This window comes from Ranitomeya imitator, chromosome 1 (assembly GCF_032444005.1).
Source record: "Ranitomeya imitator isolate aRanImi1 chromosome 1, aRanImi1.pri, whole genome shotgun sequence".
Taxonomy (NCBI): Eukaryota; Metazoa; Chordata; class Amphibia; order Anura; family Dendrobatidae; genus Ranitomeya; species Ranitomeya imitator.
Window position 1 is genome coordinate 546,413,571 of NC_091282.1, and position 14,386 is coordinate 546,427,956.

The following is a 14,386-nucleotide window of genomic DNA, read 5'->3' on the forward strand; positions in this document are numbered from 1 at the left end:
TCTTGCCTGTGGACTATTCTGAATGCCTTTTCCAATCTCGTAATTTTCTGCACCTGATTGTCCAGCATACGACATGTTTACACCTCACTAAATGGCCAAACTCCCCACACGGGGCCGTGGTATCGACACTTGGCGACAGCACCCGTGAGAGTGCAGTTTGTCTGAAGAGGTGGGTGAGCCCGCTTTTGGTCGACGGCACTGCCACTGGGTCCCTCCTAGTACAATAAAGTGTCTCTGGCGGTGGTGGTGCGCACCCAACGTCAGACACACCGTTGTAATATGAGGGGCCCTGGGCCTGTACCGCCGGCCACAAGACAGTTTCCCCCCACCCCAGCTCAAACAGTGCTCTACCACTTGCAAAATTATCTCACAGCTCCACCAATGTTTAGTCTATGCGCTGACATCCTTCAATGCCTGCCACTGACAATACCATTGTATTGACATTTTTGTTATGTTAGGCCTTCGATGCCTGTCTGTGGTCACTCCTTCCACTAGGCCTCCACTGACCACACCACTGCTGCCCGTGTACCCCTGTAACCAATTTAAAATTGCCTACAGCCATGTGTTATTATTTTAGGCCTTCGATGCCTGTCTGCGGTGACTCCTTCCACTAGGCCTCCACTGACCACACCACTGCCGCCCGTGTACCCCTGGAACCAATTTAAAATTGCCTACAGCCATGTGTTATTATTTTAGGCCTTCGATGCCTGTCTGCGGTGACTCTTTCCACTAGGCCTCCACTGACCACACCACTGCTGCCCGTGTACCCCTGGAACCAATTTAAAATTGCCTACAGCCATGTGTTATTATTTTAGGCCTTCGATGCCTGTCTGCGGTCACTCCTTCCACTAGGCCTCCACTGACCACACCACTGCTGCCTGTGGACCCCTGGAACCAATTTAAAATTGCCTACAGCCATGTGTTATTATTTTAGGCCTTCGATGCCTGTCTGTGGTCACTCCTTACAATATGCCTCCACTGACCACACCACTGCTGCCCGTGTACCCCTGGAACCAATTTAAAATTGCCTACAGCCATGTGTTATTATTTTAGGCCTTCGATGCCTGTCTGCGGTCACTCCTTCCACTAGGCCTCCACTGACCACACCACTGCTGCCCGTGTACCCCTGGAACCAATTTAAAATTGCCTACAGCCATGTGTTATTATTTTAGGCCTTCGATGCCTGTCTGCGGTCACTCCTTCCACTAGGCCTCCACTGACCACACCACTGCTGCCCGTGTACCCCTGGAACCAATTTAAAATTGCCTACAGCCATGTGTTATTATTTTAGGCCTTCGATGCCTGTCTGCGGTCACTCCTTCCACTAGGCCTCCACTGACCACACCACTGCTGCCCGTGTACCCCTGGAACCAACATCAGAAAATATAAAAATAAGTATTTTGCTTATAAAAAAGAAAATACTGGAGAGATATCAAATGCAGACATTTTAACATTAAAAACAAACACATACAACAATAATCTGGTACAGTACTAAAAATGGCCACCAGCTACAATAACTTTCTCCTGCAAGTAGTTAACTGAAAGGTTTTTTCAATTTTAAACACAGATATGGCATCCACCGAGTGTTGTCCTGTCGCGTCTTCTTTATATTATTGCCAAGAAGATGCAAAACAATGAAAATAATAAAATCATTATTTACCAAAAAAATAGAGTAAGTCAAAACCACATTGCAAATAAACATTCATTACAAATAAAGAAGCAGGGCGCGTCCGAGGGTGAGTATATACCTAATAAGAATATAATCACCCTCGGACGCGCCCTGCTTCTTTCCGACAGCCTTCCTTCCTAAGAATCAGCCCTTCCGTGGTGTAGAGAGAGGGTTTGTTACACTCCAAGGTGTTCCCCAGGTTGCCTTTCCTGAGCTTCGATCTTCCGGCTCTCGTTTAGTAGTTGTTGGAAACTACGCTGCATTGGGCCTACAAATTGGGAATGGGGTGTAGAGAGATGGTGTGTTCCACTCCAAGGTGTTCCCCAGGTTGCCTTTCCTGAGCTTCGATCTTCCGGCTCTCGTTTAGTAGTTGTTGGAAACTACGCTGCATTAGGCCTACAAATTGGGTATGGGGTGTAGAGAGATGGTGTGTTCCACTGTAGAGAGATGGTGTGTTCCACTCCAAGGTGTTCCCCAGGTTTCCTCGCCAATGCTTCGATCATCATGCTCTCGTTTAGTAGTTGTTGGAAACTACGCTGCATTAGGCCTACAAATTGGGTATGGGGTGTAGAGAGATGGTGTGTTCCACTCCAAGGTGTTCCCCAGGTTTCCTCTCCATTGCTTCGATCTTCATGCTCTCGTTTAGTAGTTGTTGGAAACTACGCTGCATTAGGCCTACAAATTGGGTATGGGGTGTAGAGAGATGGTGTGTTCCACTCCAAGGTGTTCCCCAGGTTGCCTTTCCTGAGCTTCGATCTTCCGGCTCTCGTTTAGTAGTTGTTGGAAACTACGCTGCATTAGGCCTACAAATTGGGTATGGGGTGTAGAGAGATGGTGTGTTCCACTGTAGAGAGATGGTGTGTTCCACTCCAAGGTGTTCCCCAGGTTTCCTCGCCAATGCTTCGATCATCATGCTCTCGTTTAGTAGTTGTTGGAAACTACGCTGCATTAGGCCTACAAATTGGGTATGGGGTGTAGAGAGATGGTGTGTTCCACTCCAAGGTGTTCCCCAGGTTTCCTCTCCATTGCTTCGATCTTCATGCTCTCGTTTAGTAGTTGTTGGAAACTACGCTGCATTAGGCCTACAAATTGGGTATGGGGTGTAGAGAGATGGTGTGTTACACTCCAAGGTGTTCCCCAGGTTTCCTCTCCATTGCTTCGATCTTCCGGCTCTCGTTTAGTAGTTGTTGGAAACTACGCTGCATTAGGCCTACAAATTGGGTATGGGGTGTAGAGAGATGGTGTGTTACACTCCAAGGTGTTCCCCAGGTTTCCTCTCCATTGCTTCGATCTTCCGGCTCTCGTTTAGTAGTTGTTGGAAACTACGCTGCATTAGGCCTACAAATTGGGTATGGGGTGTAGAGAGATGGTGTGTTACACTCCAAGGTGTTCCCCAGGTTTCCTCTCCATTGCTTCGATCTTCCGGCTCTCGTTTAGTAGTTGTTGGAAACTACGCTGCATTGGGCCTACAAATTGGGTATGGGGTGTAGAGAGATGGTGTGTTCCACTCCAAGGTGTTCTCCAGGTTGCCTTTCCTGAGCTTCGATCTTCCGGCTCTCGTTTAGTAGTTGTTGGAAACTACGCTGCATTAGGCCTACAAATTGGGTATGGGGTGTAGAGAGATGGTGTGTTCCACTGTAGAGAGATGGTGTGTTCCACTCCAAGGTGTTCCCCAGGTTTCCTCGCCAATGCTTCGATCATCATGCTCTCGTTTAGTAGTTGTTGGAAACTACGCTGCATTAGGCCTACAAATTGGGTATGGGGTGTAGAGAGATGGTGTGTTCCACTCCAAGGTGTTCCCCAGGTTTCCTCGCCAATGCTTCGATCATCATGCTCTCGTTTAGTAGTTGTTGGAAACTACGCTGCATTAGACCTACAAATTGGGTATGGGGTGTAGAGAGATGGTGTGCTCCACTCCAAGGTGTTCTCCAGGTTGCCTTTCCTGAACTTCTATCTTCAGGCTCTCATTAAATTGTGGTTAAACGGAACAGCTGCATTTGGCGTACTAGTTGGTTTGGGGCCTACTATCGGTGTCTGCCGCTCCTTGCTGTTCTCCTGGTTTCCTGTCCTGAAATTCCGTTTTCAGGCGCTCGTTAAGTAGTTGTTAATGTTAGACTGTATTTGGCCTACTAGTTGGGTTGGGGCCTACTATCGGTGTCTGCCACTCCTTGCTGTTCTCCTCCACTGAACAAAGCTGTGCCTCCTGTTTACTACTGTTGCCAATTTTGAACTGCATTTCGACTACTTACTGATTTGGGCCTACTCTCTGTGTCAGCCTCTCATTCCAGTTGTCCTCCACTGCAATGCCCCCTGATTAGTCCTGTGTTACCAATTGTTTTGAACTGCATTTAGCCCACTTTATTCTTTGGGCCTATATCTGTGTTTCCTCCTCATCCTGCCCATTGCCCAGCCAGTGATAGATGAGTCTGCTGGTACATTGACCCATAACGCAACATTTCCCGTGCACGCTACACTGCAAGATTGTGACCCTGCTGAAAGTCAGGTCCCCCTTCCCGCATACCATACCACCTTACACGGGGACAAACAGGAAGGTGCAGATGAAAGTGCAGGTTCCTTCATCAGGTGGGGGAGGAATACTAGTTGGCGACGTCACTGGCACAGGGCCTCTCATGGTACGCAAAAGTGTTGCTGCCGGTGGGAGGCGCCCCCGCCGTGCAAACACACCGCTGTACTTTGAGGGGCCCTGTGCCAGTGCCAATGCCAACGAGTGGGCCCCCCCTGCTTGCTCAGGTTCACAGCACTTGCAAAGTTGAAATACTTACCTCTCCCTGCTCCACTGCCGTGACGTGGTCCATATTTCCTGGGCCCACTAATTACTTGAACCAGCCCTACCCACCACAACTTTAGCCAAATGACCCCCAATTTCAAATGCCTTCCAATTATTATAAGGTAAATTACGCTTGACAAGCTTCATTAAGAAGAATGGATGGTTTTGACATTAAAATGGGCACTCTAGGTGTTTTCCTGGCCCCCACTCACTGCCGACTATGCTGCCCCATTGACTTGCATTGGGTTTCGTGTTTCGGTCGATCCCGACTTTACGTCATAATCGGCCGATTTCACTCGACCCGACTTTTGAGATAGTCGGGTTTCGCGAAACCCGGCTCGACTCTAAAAAGGTCAAGGTCGCTCAACTCTACTGTGTAGTAGTTCAGCTGTTCTGTGTGTACAACCTCTTTTCCTTAACCAGCACCCCCTGGTGGAGGTTGCACTATACTGCACTGCAGCAGCACATTACATCTTCCTTATAGAAAATTCTTCCAGTTCTGTGAGATTCCTGGGTTGTCTTACATGCACTGCTATTTTTAGAACTAGCCACAGATTTTTCATGATGTTCAGATCAGGGGACTGTGAGGGCCATTGTAAAACCTTCAGCTTGTGCATTTTGAGGTTGTCTATTGTGGATTTTGCCTTCTGTTTAGAAGATCATTATCCATTTGTAGAAGCCATTTTCAACTTCAGCTTTTTTACAGATGGTGCTATGTTTGCATCAAGAATTTGTTGAAATTTTATTGAATCCATTCTTCCCTCTACCTGTGAAATGTTCCAGTGCCATTGACTGCAACACAATCGCAAAGCATGATTGATCCACCCCATGCTTAATGGTTGGCAAGATGTTCTTTTCCTGAAATTCTGCACCCTTTTTTCACCACACATACAGTATCTTTGATCATTGTGGCCAAAGAGTTCTATTTTATCTTCATCGGTCCACGGGACTTGTTTCCAAAATGCATCAGACTTGTTTAGATGTTCTTTTGCATACTTCTTATGCCGAATTTTATAGTGAGGATGCAGTAGAAGTTTTATTCTGAAGACTCTTCCATGAAGGCCATATTTGTGCAGGTGTCTCTGAACATTAGAGCAATGTACCACAACTCCAGAGTCTGCTAAATCTTTCTGAAGGTCTTTTGCAGTCAAGTGAGGGTCCTGTTTTGCCTCTGTAGCAACTCTATCAGCAGCTCTTACAGACATTTTGGTTAGTCTTCTAGACCTTATCTTGACCCCTACTGTTCCTGTTAACTGATATTTCATAACTACATTTTGAACTAAGGAAAGGTCAACTTGAAAACTCTTTGCTATCTTCTTATAACCTTCTCCTGCTTTTCATTTTCAGAGTGACCTTGGTCAAATTTATTTGAGCACACAAATCTCCAAGGGTGCTAAAACTTTTGAATTGGCCCATTTTTCTTTTTGTCATTTTTAAAATGTAAAAAAATTACTATAAATATACGAAGACCAGCAACACCCAATGGACCGGACCGCCCCACAGGTGAGTATACTAAAATTTATTAGAGAATGCAGTATTTCAGCCCCGAAAAGTGATGGCCGTACCTCTTATCAGCCAAACCTGGTGACAGGTTCCTTTTAACTGTTCACAATAACAGTAATTTTGACCAGGGGTGCCCAAACTTTTACATGCCACTGTATTTTGCATTTCATGAATGACTTTTTGTGAAAAATATAGCTTCACTTAAGCCAAACACTGGCATGCATTGCATAATATGTTTAAGTCCATTATTTTCTACAGAAAAGTATAGCACAGAGTGAAGAGTCTTACCTGCAAATTCAGCATTTTTGTCTTTAATGCAGCATAAAGAGTTTGTGGCGTGACAGGTTTAATAATAAACCTAGAAAGGCTTATAAAAAGGATACGCCGTGTTTTTTAATTTCAGTTCCTTAGCCTTAATTATCGCAAAGTTTTACAAACAAGCTCTCCTTATTCTGTATTACCTTAACCACTATAATTTTAATTTGATGGCACTGTTCTCATATGTCTCTCTCATATACAAAGGCAACACGGGTACGTAATGGCTGAATATTTGATCAAGGTTCTTAGTACAGAAGTCAGAAACAATAAACCTTTGTGGCAGGTTAATAAGTCCTTTGTACACATGGGGAATACACTTGAATTGTACTAGAGTTCTTCATAATTTCAAACACAAGCTCGGAGATGACTTTAGAGTTGAGTGCTTTTGTAGCTATGTTGGAAGCTATTCACAGGACCTCAAGGGATTCTCCCCTGATGGTTTTATGCAACATTAGCATCCTTCATCCCTCATAGTCTATTTCACTCTTCAATGTACTGAGCAATATTGTTCTTCTTTCTTATTGCTTTCCTTATAGACTGGAACACTTGAAATGTGGTCACACTCATTTAGGCATTATGTACTCCTCACATTGGTCAGTAAAACGTATTTGTGTACAGTGAACATAAAGTATAAAGTACGGCTTTATTCAGTTATCTTAGTTCAGTCAATACTCATTGTAGGACATAAACACAACACAAATAAAGTTTATATAAACATGAATTTTCCAAATTATTCTGCAATTTTCTTAGAAAAAGCAATTAAAAAGAGGAAGATATTTCACTTTTAAATGTGAATTTGACTTGATATAATGTTTAACCCCTTCATGACCCAGCCTATTTTGACCTTAAAGACCTTGCCGTTTTTTGCAATTCTGACCAGTGTCCCTTTATGAGGTAACAACTCAGGAACGCTTCATCGGATCCTAGCGGTTCTGAGATTGTTTTTTCGTGACATATTGGGCTTCATGTTAGTGGTAAATTTAGGTCAATAAAATCTGCGTTTATTTGTGATAAAAACGGAAATTTGGCGAAAATTTTGAAAATTTCGCAATTTTCACATTTTGAATTTTTATTCTGTTAAACTAGAGAGTTATGTGACACAAAATAGTTAATAAATAACATTTCCCACATGTATACTTTACATCAGCACAATTTTGGAAACAAAATTTTTTTTTGCTAGGAAGTTATAAGGGTTAAAATTTGACGAGCGATTTCTCATTTTTACAACGAAATTTACAAAACCATTTTTTTAGGGACCACCTCACATTTGAAGTCAGTTTGAGGGGTCTATATGGCTGAAAATACCCAAAAGTGACACCATTCTAAAAACTGCACCCCTCAAGATGCTCAAAACCACATTCAAGAAGTTTATTAACCCTTCAGGTGCTTCACAGCAGCAGAAGCAACATGGAAGGAAAAAATGAACATTTAACTTTTTAGTCACAAAAATTATATTTTAGCAACAATTTTTTTATTTTCCCAATGGTAAAAGGAGAAACTGAACCACGAAAGTTGTTTTCCAATTTGTCCTGAGTACGCTGATACCTCATATGTGGGGGTAAACCACTGTCTGGGCGCACGGCAGGGCTTGGAAGGGAAGGAGCGCCATTTAACTTTTTGAATAAAAAATTGGCTCCACTCTTTAGCGGACACCATGTCACGTTTGGAGAGCCCCCGTGTGCCTAAAAATTGGAGCTCCCCCACAAGTGACCCCATTTTGGAAACTAGACGCCCCAAGGAACTTATCTAGATGCATAGTGAGCACTTTGAACCCCCAGGTGCTTCACGAATTGATCCATAAAAATGAAAAAGTACTTTTTTTTCACAAAAAAATTCTTTTAACCTCAATTTTTTCATTTTCTCATGGGTAACAGGATAAAATGGATCCTATAATGTGTTGGGCAATTTCTCCTGAGTACACCAATACCTCACATGTGGGGGTAACCCACTGTTTGGGCACATAGTAAGGCTCGGAAGGGAAGGAGCGCCATTTGACTTTTTGAATGAAAAATTATCTCCATCGTTAGCGGACACCATGTCGCGTTTGGAGAGACCCAGTGTGCGTAAACATTGGCGCTCCCCCACAAGTGACCCCATTTTGGAAACTAGACCCCCCAAGGAACTTATCTAGATGCCTAGTGAGCACTTTAAACCCTCAGGTGCTTCACAAATTGATCTGTAAAAATGAAAAAGTACTTTTTTTTCACACAAAAAATTATTTTCGCCTCAATTTTTTCATTTTCACATGGGCAATAGGATAAAATTGATCATAAAATTTGTTGGGCACTTTCTCCCGAGTACGCCGATACCTCATATGTGGGGGTAAACCACTGTTTGGGCACACGGCAAGGCGTGCCATTTGACTTTTTGAATGGAAAATTAGCTCCAATTGTTAGCAGACACCATGTCGCGTTTGGAGAGCCCCTGTGTGCCTAAACATTGGAGATCCCCCACGAGTGACCCCATTTTGGAAACTAGACCCCCCAAGGAACTTATCTAGATGCATATTGAGCACTTTAAACCCCCAGGTGCTTCACAGAAGTTTATAACGCAGAGCTATGAAAATAAAAAATAATTTTTCTTTCCTCAAAAATGATTTTTTAGCCTGGAATTTCCTATTTTGCCAAGGGTAATAGGAGAAATTGGACCCCAAATGTTGTTGTCCAGTTTGTCCTGAGTACGCTGATACCCCATATGTGGGGGTAAACCACTGTTTAGGCGCACGGCAGGGCTCGGAAGGGAAGGCACGCCATTTGGCTTTTTAAATGGAAAATTAGCTCCAATCATTAGCGGACACCATGTCACGTTTGGAGAGCCCCTGTGTGCCTAAACATTGGAGATCCCCCAGAAATGACCCCATTTTGGAAACTAGACCCCCAAAGGAACTAATCTAGATGTGTGGTGAGGACTTTGAACCCCCAAGTGCTTCACAGAAGTTTATAACGCAGAGCCATGAAAATAAAAAATAAAAATTATTTTCTCAAAAATGATCTTTTAGCCTGCAATCTTTTATTTTCCCAAGGGTAATAGGAGAAATTTGACCCCAAAAGTTGTTGTCCAGTTTCTCCTGAGTACGCTGATACCCCATATGTGGGGGTAAACCACTGTTTGGGCACATGCCGGGGCTCGGAAGTGAAGTAGTGACGTTTTGAAATGCAGACTTTGATGGAATGCTCTGTGGGCGTCACGTTGCGTTTGCAGAGCCCCTGATGTGGCTTAACAGTAGAAACCCCCCACAAGTGACCCCATTTTGGAAACTAGACCCCGAAAGGAACTTATCTAGATGTGTGGTGAGCACTTTGAACCCCCAAGTGCTTCACAGAAGTTTATAATGCAGAGCCGTGAAAATAATAAATACGTTTTCTTTCCTCAAAAATAATTATTTAGCCCAGAATTTTTTAATTTTCCCAAGGGTAACAGGAGAAATTTGACCCCAATATTTGTTTTCCAGTTTCTCCTGAGTACGGTGATACCCCATATGTGGGGGTAAACTACTGTTTGGGCACATGCCGGGGCTCGGAATTGAAGTAGTGATGTTTTGAAATGCAGACTTTGATGGAATGCTCTGCGGGCGTCACGTTGCGTTTGCAGAGCCCCTGATGTGGCTAAACAGTAGAAACCCCCCATAAGTGACCCCATTTTGGAAACTAGACCCCGAAAGGAACTTATCTAGATGTGTGGTGAGCACTTTGAACCCCCAAGTGCTTCATAGAAGTTTATAATGCAGAACCGTGAAAATAATAAATACGTTTTCTTTCCTCAAAAATAATTATTTAGCCCAGAATTTTTTATTTTCTTAAGGGTTACAGGAGAAATTGGACCCCAAAAGTTGTTGTCCAGTTTCTCCTGAGTACGGTGATACCCCATGTGTGGAGGTAAACCACTGTTTGGGCACACGTCGGGGCTCAGAAGGGAAGTAGTGACTTTTGAAATGCAGAATTTGATGGAATGGTCTGCGGGCGTCACGTTGCGTTTGCAGAGCCCCTGGTGTTCCTAAACAGTAGAAAACCCCCCACAAGTGACCCCATTTTAGAAACTAGACCCCCCAAGGAACTTATCTAGATATGTGGTGAGCACTTTGAACCCCCAAGTGCTTCACAGACGTTTACAACGCAGAGCCGTGAAAATAAAAAATAATTTTTCTTTCCTCAAAAATGATGTTTTAGCAAGCATTTTTTTATTTTCACAAGGGTAACAGGATAAATTGGACCCCAGTAATTGTTGCGCAGTTTATTCTGAGTATGCTGGTCCCCCATATGTGGGGGTAAACCACTGTTTGGGCGCATGTCGGGGCTCGGAATTGAGGGAGCACCATTTGACTTTTTGAATACGAGATTGGCTGGAATCAATGGTGGCGCCATGTTGCGTTTGGAGACCCCTGATGTGCCTAAACAGTGGAAACCCCTCAATTCTACCTCCAACACTAACCCCCCCACACCCCTAACCCTAATCCCAACTGTAGCCATAACCCTAATCACAACCCTAATTCCAACCCTAACCCTAAGGCTATGTGCCCACGTTGCGGATTCGTGTGAGATTTTTCAGCATCATTTTTGAAAAATCCACGGGTAAAATGCACTGCGTTTTACCTGCGGATTTTCCGCGGATTTCCAGTGTTTTTTGTGCGGATTTCACCTGCGGATTCCTTTTGAGGAACAGGTGTAAAACGCTGCGGAATCCGCACAAAGAATTGACATGCTGCGGAAAATACAACGCAGCGTTTCAGCGCTGTATTTTCCGCACCATGGGCACAGCGGATTTGGTTTTCCATAGGTTTACATGGCACTGTAAACCTGATGGAACACTGCTGCGAATCCGCAGCGGCCAATCCGCAGTGTGGGCACATAGCCTAATTCTAAAGGTATGTGCACACGCTGCGGAAAACACTGCGGATCCGCAGCAGTTTCCCATGAGTTTACAGTTCAATGCAAACCCATGGGAAACAAAAATCGCTGTACACATGCTGCGGAAAAACTGCACGGAAACGCAGCGGTTTACATTGCGCAGCATGTCACTTCTTTGTGCGGATTCCGCAGCGGTTTTACAACTGCTCCAATAGAAAATCGCAGTTGTAAAACCGCAGTGAAATGCGCAGAAAAAATCCGCCATAAATCCGCAGCGGTTTAGCACTGCGGATTTATCAAATCCGCAGTGGAAAAATCCGCAGAGGACCAGAATACGTGTGCACATAACGAAACCCTAACCCTAGCCCTAACCCTACCCCTAACCCTAACCCTAGCCCTAACCCTACCCCTAACCCTAACCCTACCCCTAACCCTAACCCTACCCCTACCCCTAACCCTACTCTAACATTAGTGGAAAAAAAAAAATCTTTATTTTTTTATTGTCCCTACCTATGGGGGTGACAAAGGGGGGGGGGTCATTTATTATTTTTTTATTTTGATCACTGAGATAGATTATATCTCAGTGATTAAAATGCACTTTGGAACGAATCTGCCGGCCGGCAAATTTGGTGGGCGCACTGCGCATGCGCCCGCCATTTTGGAAGATGGCGGCGCCCGTGGAGAAGACGGACGGACCCCGGCAGGATCGGTAAGTATGATGTTCACGGGGGGGGGGGATCGGAGTATGGGGGGTGAATCGGAGCGCGGGAGGGGTGGAACGGAGCACGGGGAGGGTGGAACGGAGCACGGGGGGTGGAACGGAGCACGGGGGGGTGGATCGGAGTGCAGGGGGGGTGATTGGAGCATGGGGGGGTGATTGGAGCACGGGGGTGAGCGGACAAGAGCACGGGGGGGAGCGGAGCACAGGACGGAGGGAAGAGGGGCAGTGTACCGGGCAGATCGGAGGGCTGGGGGGGCGATCGGTGGGGTGGGGGCACATTAGTATTTCCAGCCATGGCCGATGATATTACAGCATCGGCCATGGCTGGATTGTAATACTTCACCCGTTATAATAGGTGAAATATTACAAATCGCTCTGATTGGCAGTTTCACTTTCAACAGCCAATCAGAGCGATCGTAGCCACGGGAGGGTGAAGCCACCCCCCTAGGTTAAACTACCACTCCCCCTGTCCCTGCAGATCGGGTGAAATGGGAGTTAACCCTTTCACCCGATCTGCAGGGACGCAATCTTTCCATGACGCCACATAGGCGTCATGGGTCGGATTGGCACCGACTTTCATGACGCCTACGTGGCGTCATGGGTCGGGAAGGGGTTAATCCCTTTACGACCAGACAGTTTTCACTTTTGCACATTTGTTTTCCTCCTTTTCTTCCAAAAGCCATAACTTTTTTTTATTTCTCTGTCCACATAGCCATATAGCAGTTTTTTTGCTGGATGAATTGAATTTTTGATTGACACTATTCATTTTACTGTCATGTACTGAATACCAAGAAAAAAATTCCAAGAGGGATGAAATGGTGAAAAACTTGCAATTCTTCCATTGTTTTATGGGTTTTGTTTTTACGGCATTTATTGTGCTGTAAAAATGACCTAGAAACCTGATATATTACGATACTACAATTACGGCAGTAAGAAAATTCCATTTTTTTTTTATAGTGGTGGAAAACGATTCAGAAGTTTTTTTTTTTTTTTTAAAGGTTTGTGTCCCATTCTCCAAGACCAGTAACGTTTTTACTTTTTTTTAATCAATAAAGTTAAGCGAAGACTTGCGGGACAAACCGATGTTCTCAGTGATACCATTTTGGGACACAGACAGCGTTGTGATCACTTTTCATTTTTTTAAGTGAGGTATGGTTACTGAAAAATCACAATTCTGGTCTGTTACTGATCGAGGTAATTAATTTTATATTTTGCTAGACCGTACTTTTATGAATGTGGCAATATTAAACATGTGTATTTTACTGTAATGGGTGAAAAGGGAAAGTGATTTGAATTTTCATATTTTTTTACAATCTTTAAAAACTTTTTTTTTTACTTTATTTGTTAGTTCTTTTAGGAGACTTGAACCTATGATTTTCCCATCACTTTTACTATATAATGCAAAACCGCAGTATTGCAGTATAAAGTGCATTTCAGCATCTCGTTTGATTCTCAGCATGTAACGGAGTCTCAGAGGAAGATGGAGGAAACCGGGTCCTTCAGCAGGCCGCTTGTTGTTATAGTAACCTATTGGCATGAGATTGCAACAGCTGTGACGTAATTTAAGTGCCATGCTCAGAGGCTGACAGTGACATTTAAATGGTTATTAGTCATGGCCGGGGCCACAGGTGTTAGAGACAGATGCCGGCTGTGTGATACTCGGGATCTGCTGCGTGTTGTGGGAGTTCAGCTCCTGATGTGATTTCTGTTATTGTGATAAGAAAAATAGTGCAGCATGCAAATCAGCTGGAATCTACAATGGAGGTTTCTGAATGGAGCTTCCAAAGCAAATATGAGCAGAGCCCCAAAAATACTCACTTCAGCTCAGTTCAACCCTCAGTTTTGCTAATTTTATTTTTTAAAAATTGTACGCCATATCTATTTTGTCCTATTTATATTTTGTATAATAAAATTTCATCAGATAATCTGCTATCATATCTCCATTCACATTACTAATGTAGGGCATGGAGTGGAAATCTCTAATCCAACTCCAACTCCCGCTTGACAACATAAGCCTCATCACTTCATGCTGATTACATTTTTATGTTGCAAGCTTCTTATTCCCACAAAATCAAAAAAAAGGGAAAAAAAGTGCTTTAAGAAATAAAATAAAAAAAATTAAAATGCAATCCAAAACAACATTTTAGCAGACTTGAGCATTATGTTTTATTGATGAAAGTGATAAATGAATATGTTAAACTGACATAAATCCATTTTTGCCAGTCAGCTTTATGTGACCTGTAATATAATCTCTATAGAAGTGGGCAGCACTATAGAACTAAAGTTCCTTAAATAACAAGGGAAACAAAGTTGTAAAAATTATTGGAGTAATTGAAAGTTTATTCTGGTGATAAATAGAGATGAGCAAACCGTACCGGATAGTTATTGTCTGGTTCTAAACGACGAATACGGACTTTCCCAGGAAGTCCGTTGCAATGTTCGGAGAGACAGAGAGGAGGAAAGAGAGAGAAGGGGAGACAGAGAGAAGGAGAACGAGAGAGAGAGAATGCAAGACCGTGAAGGAGAGAGAGAGAGAGAGAGAG